The following is a 13763-nucleotide window of genomic DNA, read 5'->3' as shown; positions in this document are numbered from 1 at the left end:
TTTGGCTATGGACTTCTGCTTGCTTTCAAAGTAATTTGGTAATATGAGCCTATACACACTGATCTAAATGATACATATGGCGATCCATTCTTGCATGAAATGTACATCACATTATTGTGATATCGTAACCATGTCTTTCTTAGTGTACTTAGGAACAATGCTATGTGATGCCACTTCCTGTTTTGTCAAGGGTTGAAAGGTCATGTTCCATCGCTTCCCCCAATATCACTTTGGGGCGGGGACAAATGACATCACTTCATGTGATTTCATCAGAGATCAAGGGTCATGTGATGTCACTTCCACTACCCATGGCAATTTGGTGAAATGACGGACCTGGGGTGAGCTCTGGTGTGAAGCCCTAAAGATGCATGGTTGATAGCCTGGTCTGTCTGTCTGGGTGTTCAGTGTTTTTGGTGGCGAGTAGGAATTCGGTTTTGTAGGGACATCAAATATGCACTGGACATCCAAGACTGTATAAGCGAGAGGCATATTTTGAGCCTGTCAATGAGCTTGTGAGAATCCTGTGTAGGAATTTGGTTTTGGAGGGGGCTTCAAATATGCACTGGACCTCCAAGACTGTATCAACAAGAGACAGGTTTTGAGGCTGTGGGTATCAATCTTGAGAATCTTTTGTGTCGTCTGTGTATTGGTGTCTTTGTGTCTTGGCCTCTTAAGCAACATGAAGCCTGGTTCAACTAAGTTGAACCATCCTAACATTCATGTTAGGTACTTTGGAGTTACCCTCTCCTAATAATCAACCTCTTAGGGCCCTGAGACTGGAAACATCCTTGTTGTACCTTTTTTCCTGCAAGACATAGACTTTTAAACTCTGTGTTGCATTTCATGCCTGATTCTCTTCTGTGATACATTATCTAGAATGCTTATGCATATCTGTTCTGCATCATCAGTCTTTTTTTTTACAGGAATGGATTTTTGATAGTTGATCGTACATTTGATTTCTGTAATTGAAGTACGTATTTTTATTGAAACTTGATTGGACATTATTTAATTTTGGAAATGTATCGCTGTTGTCACTGTGTCACTGTCTCACATTCACACCCCTTCTGAGAGTGTATCCTTCCCTCTGCCCACCTTAACAGAAATGACGAAGGAGATGTGCCTGTTTTTCCTTTATGATTGGGATCACTGTTGGTTTGTAGAAGTGTAGGGGCTCAGACAGCGGTTTAGCCACTGCTCATCATTTTACTCCTTACTGTGTAAATTATTTTCTTCTGCACTCTACGAGCCGACGTCCAGTGTGAGGTGTAATCAGCAAAGATAAACCTGCTGCATTGATTCTCCTATTTATTTATGTATTTATGTATTTATTTAGTCATTTGCATAGCGCACCTAACCTGGAGGCATCTGGGCGCTGGTTACATAATAAGGTTGGTTGTTTTAGCTACGTATAGCATTGAGTTACAGAGGTTGCGTTACAATTTGTTACATAGTGCATTGGAGGATGAATAGCAAAAAGTACATTGGGAGAACAAACAGCATTGAGATAAAGGCATGGTAGGTACAATTCGTGGCAGGGGTTGTATATTCCTGAATTTGTAATGCCAATAGCAAACCTACAGGTCGCATAATACAAGCAACCACTCTGGATGTCTTAATCCAACCGGACACAAGACAAGCTAACATTTTGGTACTTGCTTGAAATGATTTCATATGAGCAATCATGGGCAAAGAAATGTGTATGTTTGACATATGCAGTGAATGCTTTCTTTGCTCCAAATCAGGGAAACATTTTGTTGTGACGTTTTTGGTATGCCCTGAACATTGCATGTCCCAATTGTCGTGGGTCAGTCTGGGCCAACGACACAATATAGATCATGGAATCACTCCGTTTGTCAGTCCATCCATCCCTTCATCCTTCTATCCATCCGTCCGTTCATCCAACCACACATCCAATGCAACAGCTGCATAAAATCTCAGACAAATCTATGCCTTGAATCTGAGAAAGGTATGCAAGGGCATATGCTGGCTGTGGTGCTGGGTCGGACTGGGCCATACATTTATCTCGGGCACCAATGAAAAAGTGGCTCACAGTTGCAAATGACAATTCATTCCTTTTGTGACAAACTGTTTGAATAGTACCCAAGGGGATTTTTTTGGATAAAATGTGATGCCGTTGTGCATTTTAAATAAGGCTTGGGTTTTATGTTATTTATTTTTTCTGCCATTTCGACCTGTATTTATCCATATTTATTTTTGGGGCTTTATTTCTGTATTTATCCACCTTTATTTTTTGTCACATAAAAAGATAATATGTAACCAGTATTTTTCTGCTTTTATTCTAATTTAAAAAAGTATTTATTAAAGCGCACATGCAGCCATATGGGAAATAAATGCTACCTCCATTGGTTCCATAGCAAACAGTTGCTCCTGTGCCTGCCTGTGCTAAAGATATATGCTGTCAGCAATTTAAAGACCTTTAATGCTGTTTTTATGCTGTATCTATGTGTAAAAATCAGTATAACTGGAAAACTGGTAGCCCTAATTTGAAAGAATATGTATTCAGAAACACTGGTCAAAACTACTAGCCACATAGTTAAGTAACTCATCAAACTGGCCCACATTAGTCAAAAAAGTGTCCCTAGTTGACCAAAATAACGGGCCCGCACCAGCATTTTGCATCTTCCATTTGGTCGTGGTCCTATTGCCCTATAGGCCAGTCCGAGCCTGCTGAGGGGATGTTCACATACGCTGGACGTGGAAGTAAAACGTCATCATAGTAGTACTCAAACTGCATTTTCAAGGATGTCAATCTTTCAGTAATGGCATATAAAATGTGGGTATCACTGCATATCTGACTGCAAAGTCAATGCAATACATGCAGAAAGAATGTATTAAGATGAGGGGCAACACGTCCATAATGGCAACTTATTATGATTGAGTCAAAACCCGCCAAGGAGTTCTTGAGGTGACATTCCGTGGCTACTGGAGAACCATTCCATTTTCTGTCTGCGTTGTAAGTGAAACAAGTTTTCATTTGCAAGCAAAATTGGGGGACGTTTTTTGACATCACTCTTAGACCTCCGGGACTCAAAATGAAATACCATCTTTTCTGTGTCGCAATGATGCGTGCAGAGAACGAAGACACAGAATTCCCCTACTTCGTTTGTCAGAAATGAGGAAAGAGGAATTCTGCACACATCAATTACTGCACCACAAACAAGGTTCAAGTAACAATCAGAACCATTTTTTTCCCTTTTTGCATATATTTTAATTGTGGCCCATAGTGATAACACATTTTTCGGCACCCTTATCGTGCCTTTTTCAAATCTGGGCACTAAAGTTGGTACAAGTTACTTTATTCAAGAATTTATGTCAACAAAACAAAATCATAATAATTTCCACAAGTTTTTGCAATACAAAATAAACATATTAGTGATCATATGTATTACATTTTCTTTCCCCATATAAAAATAGATCATTTCAAACTGTTGGGACAGTAAATGATTCACAAGGGAAAAATTATAAATGATGAAAAGGTTCATATGGTATATGTTAGCACATACCATCATGGCGGCCAGTTGTGGTGTTGATACATGAGCAATGAAACATATTCCGAGAGAAAAGAGTGGTAAAGGGAAAAAGGGGGTAGGGTAGGGGAAAGACAATGGGGAGGGGTCGAAAGCCATTATGGTAAAACGAAAAAGAGAGAAAATACAACAATATGTAAGGGTGGAGTTAGGGCAATTTATAATTCAAAAAATAAATATTCATGCTACTGAAAATAAATATACAGGTTATCTCTAAATAAGGCTTACCTATCATTTTGTGTTCGAACAGCTCTCTAATAAGGTATTTGAATAAATGAAAAGGGCGTCCCATCAGACTCGTAAGTCTTCCTGGTGCTTGTAATAGTAAAGAAAAAAGGGGGGTATATGTTAGTTTCCCTTTGTATGCTGCCAGTTTGCATTTGTTATATATCTGAACTACGATATATACGGTAAATGTATTTGTTGTGTTGAAAAATGTACTTTTAAACAATGTGGGTTTTAAAAATCATTACGTAGTAATTAGTTTTGTTTTAACATGTAGTCATTGTAGAAAAATTATATTACGTTATCTTAAGCCTGTTTTGTTTAAGCATAGTTATTCAGCACAGAGAAAACCATCGGCAGGTTGACTCCGCCTTTTCTCTGTGCGGAACTAAACCTGATTGTAAATGCAAAAGGGTGGTCTCGCACTATCCGTTAGGGCTTACCTACAAAATCAAGTTTCTGGCATCACGCGTCGTGTCCCTTCTGAGAGCTCGCTTGGATTGCCGTGAAACGTATATGTATTGTAGCCACGGCAACCCATTTGTCCTACTTTCTGTTACAGTACTGCCGTCGGCCATTGATTGGGATAGGTTTCCTGGGAGAGAAATCTAGGGTCTTGCTCCACACGAATGTTGGAGATGTTGGTAGAACATGCAACTAGAGAACAAAAGAGAGCCAGTGAATAGAAGTCATTAAACAAGAAATTGCAGACGCCAAGGCATTGGAAGTAACGAAAGAAAAAAACTACCTTAAGATGTATGAGGTACTAAAGGAATACCAGGACGATGTCAAGTTGCGAAAACTAAGAACATTTTTCAGGGATGAAAGAGATTACAATGAATATGGAGTTTTGCATTTCCAATCAGGTTTAGATCCGCACAGAGAAAAGGCGGATTCAACCTGCCGATGGTTTTTCTCTGTGCTGAATAACTATGCTTAAACAAAACAGGCTTAAGATAACGTAATATATTTTTTCTACAATGGCTACATGTTAAAACAGAACTAATTACTACATAATGATTTTAAAAACCCACATTGTTTAAAAGTAGATTTTTCAACACAACAAATGCATTTACCGTGCATATCGTAGTTCAGATATATAACAAATGCAAACTGGCAGCATACAAAGGGAAACTAACATATACCCCCCTTTTTTCTTTACTATTACAAGCACCAGGAAGACTTACGAGTCTGATGGGACTCCCTTTTCATTTATTCAAATACGTTATTAGAGAGCTTTTCGAACACCAAATGATAGGTAAGCCTTATTTAGAGATAACCTGTATATTTATTTTCAGTAGCTTGAATAATTATTTTTTGAATTATAAGTTGCCCTAACTCCACCCTTACATATTGTTGTGTTTTCTCTCTTTTTCGTTTTTGCCATAATGGCTTTCCACCCCTACCCCTTGTCTTTCCCCTACCCTACCCCCTTTTTCCCTTTCCCACTCTTTTCTCTCAGAATACGTTTCATTGCTTATGTATCAATATCATATGAACCTCTTCATAATTTATAATTTTTCCCTTGTGAATCATTTACTGTCCCAGCTGTTTGAAGTGATATATTTTTATATGGGGAAACAAAATGTAATACTTATGATGACTAATATGTTTATTTTGTATTGTGAAAACTCGTGGAAATTATTATGATTTTGTTTTGTTGACATATATTCTTGAATACAGTAACTTGTACCAACTTTACTGCCCAGATTTGAAAAAGGCGCAATAAGGGTGCCGAAACACGTGTTATCACTATGGGCCACATTTAAAATATATGCAAAAAGGGAAAACAATTGTTCTGATTGTTACTTGAACCTTGTTTGTGGCGCAGTAATAGATGTGAGCAGAATTCCTCCTTCCAAGTTTTCTTTTGCGTGGAGTCCCCCAGCTGCACATGCTCAGTGAGATATGTAAGGCGGAGGGATATGGGGGTTGATTGCCCTGCTGGAAGGTTTACTGCACCGTAAAAAAGGCTTAAATGATGCTCTTGTCCCTCACACTATTTAGGGGTGGCCTTGAGTGGCCTGAGTCTGCTGCTATAGGTATATGTCATGAACAAGGACCGACACAGAGGTGTTTGGTTTTTACCACCTCCTATTTCCTGGTTCCTACATAAAAGGCAAAACAAATGAGGTCATGGCTGAAAGGTTTGGAATTAATACTAACCTCTGGCATTGCTCTGGGCAACCCTCCAGACCATCGTTCTCCGCCTGCCAAGCCATTTCGCCCTCTAAAACACTTGTGTACGAGCGCAATAGAAATAAAATATCAATATCAATATCAATTACAGTAGGGGAAAGAACATATGCAAATCAGGCCTGGTCCCACCCCAAAAGGGGCAGGCCAGCCCGAACAGCTTGGTCACATCCCTTTTGCGAGATCACAAGCATCCCCAAACATGTTTTGTCCTTGTTGGGCCTCATCATTGATGGGTAGCTTGGGTCTCTAGGCCCCGCAAGCAGGGGACCCACTTCTGGACATACCGGTCCTACTCTGGGTGACTTATGCAAAACAAAAGAGGTGATGGTTGGAAGGTTTCGAATTAATCCTAACCTCTGGCATTGCTCTGGGCAACCCTCCAGACCATCGTTCTTCACCTGCGAAGCCATTACAAACGGGGAAATACCATATGCTACTTAAAATGTGCATATAGTAGACCACGCAGAGGAGCTGCAGCAAACGTGGAAGAACAAAGCTGCAGGGACAATGTACAGGTAAGGTGTGTGTGTGTTGTGTGTCTGTGCCTCTTTGTGTGTGTGTGTGTCTATTTGTTTCTGTTTCAGTTTGTCTGTACACTTGTCTGCCTGTGTGAATGTGTTTAGGTGTCTGCAAGTGTAGTGCATATGTGTGTGTGTGCAAGAGTATGTAGTATGTAGGGCTGGTGCAGGCGAGAGGTGAATGTGAGGGAGCGAGTGAAAATGAATGTGTGTGATTGTGGTGAGGAGGGGTCCAGAAAAGGAAAGTGGAAATGACTAGGGAATTTCACCATGATCCAGAGAAGGGCCATGAGGAGAGCAGTGGAGTGAGCATGTCGGAAAGTGGTACACACCAGTGCGGACATCATTTCTTTGAAATGCATTATTATTGACATTATGTGCAAAGCCAACCTGAGTCTTTGGGACAACATGCTGGCCTACTTTGGCACAGGCAATGCGTTCTTTAACTGGCGTGGTATTATTTCTGGCATTGTGGACACAGCCAAAGTGAGCCTTCTTACATGTAGATACTTGCCTATATGGGCACAACCAACTGGACATGATCTCTTGTAGTGAAATGGCAGTAGGGGTAAAGCCAAAGAGAGTTGTTGTACATGGAAATACTGGCCCATCGACGTCCAGTGAGCATGGACATATATTCTGGTAGTGGCATGGTATTAGGGGCAAACAATAAACGGGTGTTCTTATGAGGTATGCTGGCATCTATAGTCACAGCCAGTGTGGGCATGTTATGCTACTGTACATGGCAATATGTCCAAAGTTAAATAGAGTTTTTATGCATGGTGATATTATCCTTCATGAACATAGTTGGCATGAACTTTTTTGTTTTAACTGTCATTGCATTATTACTGGCATTATGGTGAAGGCCAAAGTGAGTCTTCTCGTCTGTAGATACTGGCCTTGTCTGAGCAGAGTCAGCATAGGTATGTGGATTTAAACTGGCCTGCCATTATTAGCCAAACTGAGTATTTTGACAAGGGGATACTGGCCTAAATGGGCACAGCCATTATGGATATGTTTTCTTGCACTGGCATAGCATTATTACTAGCATTATGGCAAAAGATAATACAATAGTTCTAACATGTGGAGACTGGTCTATATGCACATTCATGTCTTCTTACATGAAGGTACTAGCCTAAATCAACACAGCCAACACGAATATGCTTTGTAACTCGCATGGTATTATTACTGGCATTATGGACCTGTTGAGCTACGCTTGCATTATCAGTGGCATTATAGGAAAGTGAGTCCTCTTAAATGGGGGTCGCTCATCTATTTAGGTACAGCCTGCATGAACATGTTTTTGAAATGGCATGTGCAATGACAAACTAGGGTTACTTTTGAGAGGATGGTAGCCTATAATGGCATATCATTAGGAATTTGTTTTCTTGCAGGGGCATGGCATTTTTACTAGCATTATGAACAATAGCAAAGAGGGTACTCTTATGTGGGGATACTGGCCTATCTGAACATAGCTAGGATGGACACATTTTCTTGCAGCGGCATGGCATTATAAACAAAGACAAAATCACCATTGTTACATGTGGGTATTTGTTGCTAGGGGCAAAGGCAGCATATTTATTTTGCAGTGGCACAGCATTATGGGCAAAGCTAACGTGAGTGATCTTGTGTAGGGATAAGGTTCTTCACAGGTACAGCAGCAAGGATATGCCAGTACTACTGGTATTATAGACAAACCCAACATTATGCTTCTTACATGGGAATAATGATCTACATTTGTCTAGCCAGAAAATACATGTTTTCTTGAACTGTCACAACATTGTTACATTATTACTGACATTATGGGCAAAGACAAACTGAGTGTTCTTACGTGGGAATACTGGCCTACTTAGTCGCAGCCAGAATGGCATGATTTTGTAAAACGACAAGGCCAGACATGATCGGCAAAGTCAACATGAGTGTTGTTATGACATATTGGGCCCACTTTACAAAAGGTGTTTTAATGTTTTTTTTAATGTTTCTTAACACTTCTGAAAATCAGGCTCATTGGCACAGCTAACATTGACATGTTTTCTTGCAGTGGCATGACATTATCATTAGCATTTTGAGCAAAACCTAACTGAGTGTTCTTATTTGGGGGTACTGTTGTATAATAGAAACACCTGCATTTTTTCCTTGCAGTAGCATGACATTATTACTTGCCTTATGAGCAAAGCCACATTGAACATTCTTGAATGCATATACTATCCTATATGGGAATAGAATGGTTCCTTGTAGTGGCAGAGCATTATGGACAAGGTCAAAGTGAGGTTTCTGCCCTATTAGCACAGTCACCATGGCAATGTTTTCATGCAGTGCATGGCATTATTACTGGCATTAGAGACAGCAGTGCATGGCATTATTACTGGCATTATGGACAATCAAATGTGATTGTTCTTCAAATGTGGTACAGTCCTACATAGACGTAGTCAGAATGATGGACATGTTTTACTGAAATCACATGACCTTATTACTGGCATTATGCGCAAACCCAAATTGAGTCTTCCCACATGAGGATATGGGTATACGTTGAAATACTGGCATCTTTTTTTACAGTGGCATTACTGGCATCATGGGAAAATACAGCATGAGCATCTTCTTCTTATGTGTGAATACTGCGCTATATTGATACTGCCTGATTCACCTTCAGTTATGGGCAAAGCCAACATGAGCGTGTACTATGTGGAAACATTGGCACATTTTTACATATGCTTCATGAAACTATCTTCTTAAAATGTCAGCATTGCTATTATGGCACAGCCAGCAAGAACATGTTGTCTTGTGTCTCATCTTGTGTACAATATCATCATGAATATCAGCTGGACAATGCTCAGGAGCACTGTTGTTAATCTGGCATCTATGTGTTTTTTTTTCTTCTGTTTTCCTCTAAAACTGAACATAAATTGTATGCTTTTTACACAGATGTGTTCTGTCAAAAGCACCTTTTTAACTGATTATTTTAATAAAATTCTCGGTGGCGAACCTCCTTCCCAGAGCCGCCCCTTGGTTAATTGGGGCTCACTTACTATGCTCAGTTGCTCGCACACATACATGCGAAAAATATAAACACCTCCAATTAAAATGATTCACCATCCACCACTAATTGAGACTAATGTGTAATCCACATTGAGAGTAAACACAGAAGCTACCACATGGAAAGTTATTGAACGCAAAAAAGGAAAAACCTTTCTCAAAGAATTGGTGGTGAACAGCTACGACAACAGAATATGTTGAAATACGGCAGTCAAATAATGAAGAACTGATTGGACAGTCAAAGGCAAGGACTACAAATAAGGCTATGGTTCACATAGCACTTTCCACCCATTTCCAAGTGCTTTAATAGCTGGTGTTGTTACCACCGTGTTTATATGCATTCAATATATCGGCAGACGATACTCAGCTCATCCTCAAAATCCACAACTCCGATGGCTCTGACAGCCTGGACCTGTCATCATGCCTCTCTGACATTGATCACTGGATGATGACCAACCACCTCATCTTCAACCCTTGGAAAAACTGAAATCCTAGTCTGCGGGAAAACATCACTCATCCCCCAACCAATCACGTGGCCCAAATCAACGTGGTCAAAAACCTTGGATGTGAATTTGACTCTGATTTATCCCTCACCTAACACACCATTAGCATATCCAAAACCTGTTTCTTCCACCTACGTATCCTCAGGTGGATTTTCCCCTAACTCACTTATCCCCATCGTTTCTCGGCCATCAACTCCATCATCCTTTTCCCCCTAGACTATGCAAACTGCCTCTTCGTACGAGCCCCAGCATCCCAACAAAAGAAACTCCAAAGAATCCAAAATGCGGCAGCACGCCTGCTCATTAACCTGCCCGCCAGAGAACACATCAGCCCCACCCTGAGAGTCCTCCACTGGCTCCCTATTGCTAAACGCATCACCTTCAAAGCCATGTGCATCACCCATCGCGCAGTCCACAACACCGGCCCTGAATTCCTGCGAGACAAAATTGTTCCCTACCAACCTACCAGGAACCTCAGATCTCTCAATGCTTTTCACCTAGTAATCCCACCCCACAGCTCCATTAGACTTGATGGTTCCGTCCTCTCCGTCCAAGCACCAATCATCTGGAACTCCCTTCCATTACACATTCGCAACACGGAAAACCACCTGAAATTCAGGAAGGCCCTTAAAACCTGGCTCTTCCCAATACTCTCCTAATGCACTGCTCTCGGTGAATACACCACTAATAAACACGCATCAATCACAACTCAGGGGCCGGCATCTTTCGCAGCTGTTTCACCTGACACACCACCACATATTGCGAAGCAACACTCTCAGCCGACTGGAACCCCAGGTAAGCCAGCAGCTTTTGTTGTGGCACACCGGACCCACCATCAACCCACCCCCAATAACACTCCCACCGGACAAGCACTCCAGCTAAGCCTGCAGCTTTCGCTGAGGCACACCCGTAACAGTCACAATGTTCTCACTGTGCCCCTGCCCTCCGGCCCACAGAAAAACGACTAACGATGAAATAAGTAGCCCGGATGTAGCACACGCCCATCACTAAGTAATCACTCTTAACCTGCATCACTCATTCAGGGAACCTCCCAACACTAGCACTCTCTCACCAAAAAGGTATTCCCAATTCTAGGTACAACAAACCATCCATTTCTGTCACACTACTGAAACCTACTATACTATAGGCCGAAACCAACTGCACTGTGAAGCCAAGCCCCCCCCACCCACACCATGCAGGATTCTCAAATCTAGGTGTAAACTTATCATTTGTTTACTATACAATGAGACCTACTGCATTTTGAGATCTAGGCCTCTTGCACACTATACAGGAATCTCAAATAGAGGTGTATCCTCCATCTTTGTTTACTGTACGAATAAACCTACTGCATTGTGATACCTAGGCCTCTCTGCCACTGTACAGGATTCTCAGATCTAGGCGTAGCCTCCGTCTTTGTTTACCATATGTCTAAACCGACTGCACTGTGAAACATAGGCCTTCCTCCCGCTATACAGAATTTTCAATTCCCGGTGTAGCCTCGATCTCCGTTTAATATATGAGGATATCGGCTACAGTAAGAAAGCTAGGCCCATTGGTATAGGACTCTGAATTCGAGACCTGACATAGATACCCCCAGCCGAACAATCTCACAGCCTGCGGTAAGTATATCTTCACACCACTAGTGTGGACACAGGCCGCAGGCACCGCCAAGAACCCATGCACGATAGAATAAGGCTATGTCCAAGCACATCCGGTCTAGTTCACACATAGCCGTGCAGACTCAAACAGCTCACATACCTCAACACCTCTGCCACTAGCATACAGCAACCACCGCCCGAAGGGAAACTGGTATAGCCGACTTCACATAGACTCTCTCAACTATATCCATCTATTGCTAACCCTCAACAGCACCCACCCATGTGTCTGACCACTCTTGGGCTGCTTAGTCGAGCCTTGCCAGCCACCCAAGTCTTAGAACGTCAACATGCACACATGCATCTCCTAAGCTAAACTCCCTAGAATTTTCCAAGCACATCGACTACGGTCACCAAGGGTGTTTCAACCAAGGTAAAAGCGCATTGAGGCCTCCCAAGTGGGGAAAGAGTGCTATATAAAGAGTGATGAGGGTCAGATTCAGGCAATCCAGGATTAGAAACTAAGCTTTGTAAACAGATGTCCATGGGGAGCACTTAACTCTGTGAGCTATCGTTCCAGTGCTCACACAGTCTAAAGCAGTGGACTTCAAACTGTGGGGCTGTCCAACCTGGGGGCACAAAGGGAGTCCAGGGGCGGCGTAAGTCTCCTCCTAAATGGAGTTCAGTGACTGATTTTTTAATAGAAAATATAAACAGAAATGTTTTTTTTGGAGGGGCCCACAACACTTTTACTCAAGGGGGGCTTGGCATAAAAAAGTTTGAATACCACTTGTCTTAATGATGGCAAAGCATGAATTTCTACCCATGAATCACCCCCCCTGGAGAAAAAAAAATATACACCTAATGTCCCTCTACTTACAATGGAATTTCCAAGAAATCTGTCCACTCCCCCCCCCACCACCCGCACCACCCCGCCAACCTGCTCCCCCGCCCCCATAAGCAAGGAAGGGACTGTTTACCCACAGCTGTCTTCATAAGTAATCCCCTTCGTGCTATCTGTGGAGCCCTCCAAAAAAAACAATGTATTATTTACTTGAATGAAGAGAAGTGTTATCAAAAAAGAAGGACACATTTATTTTGATATGTGTCATGTTAGTAGTAATTTCTATAAAGCACAGGGCAATAGAAAGGGGGAGGAGGGGTGTTTGCGCAAATACAAGTAGACGCAGGAAGAAAGCACAGTTTTCCTTGTAAGCACCTGTCAACGTGTTTTCTTACTTATTGGCGTAAATACCGTTTTTCTTGATTTGGGTAAGCAGGTGATGACAGCCATGATCACTGGGAGACAGCAGTCCTAGGACTCCGCATTGTCAGCCACAGGAAAAAGTACATGCTGCGGTTTGCGAACACAAACTTGAACCCAAAGTCACACAGTTGCTTGAGCTGTGCGTGGAAACGAGTTTTCGACGTTTTGACTCCATCCTTCTCCCTTCTCTTCTCAGCTCTAATTCCAGTTCCGTATTTTCGAAACAAGTTTTATGCCCTTTACTCGGCCGTGTTTTTGACAAAATAAAAGATACTAATGTAATTTACAACACTTGAAATCCGAAGGCGAAGAAAAACCCCTATTAAACCCACCTGCCAAGCCTTCACCAAATGTCCGAGCTAGGGAGAGTGGACAAGGGGATATTCATTTGTGTATTTATTTATTTTACATGCATAGAAGCACACAACGCATTTGTGCGCTGATTGCAGGAGATGCAGAGTTCATCAATGAAACATTGGTGGGGAGAGAGTTCGTTAAAGAGCCAGGTCTTCAGGTGATATCAAACCCTGACCCAGGAAAAGCGTACGGGTGGGAGTTTGGAAAATCATAAGAGGCACATTCGGAATGGGTTGGCTAGAAGAGAGGTGGTTGGAGCAGAGGGGAGAGGCTGAAGCTTACTTCAGTTGTAGGGGAGAAGCATGGGAGAAAGATGAGCTAGTTACAGGAGGAGTAAAGGGGAGGAGGGGGTGCTGAAAGGAGGAGCAACGAGGTTGAAGGAAGATAGAAGAATTGAGAAGGAGGTTGGGAAAAGGATGAGCAGAGAGGTTGGTGGAGGAAGTAACATGTTCAGAGGAGGTGATGACAGGAGGTGTCAAGAAGTGGGAGAAGGCGATAGGTTCTCAGGAGGTTTTGGT

This window comes from Ambystoma mexicanum, chromosome 5p (assembly GCF_040938575.1).
Source record: "Ambystoma mexicanum isolate Mex_15411 chromosome 5p, UKY_AmexF1_1, whole genome shotgun sequence".
Taxonomy (NCBI): domain Eukaryota; kingdom Metazoa; phylum Chordata; class Amphibia; order Caudata; family Ambystomatidae; genus Ambystoma; species Ambystoma mexicanum.
The sequence above is the reverse complement of the archived record's forward strand: the minus strand, read 5'-3'. Positions refer to the sequence as shown.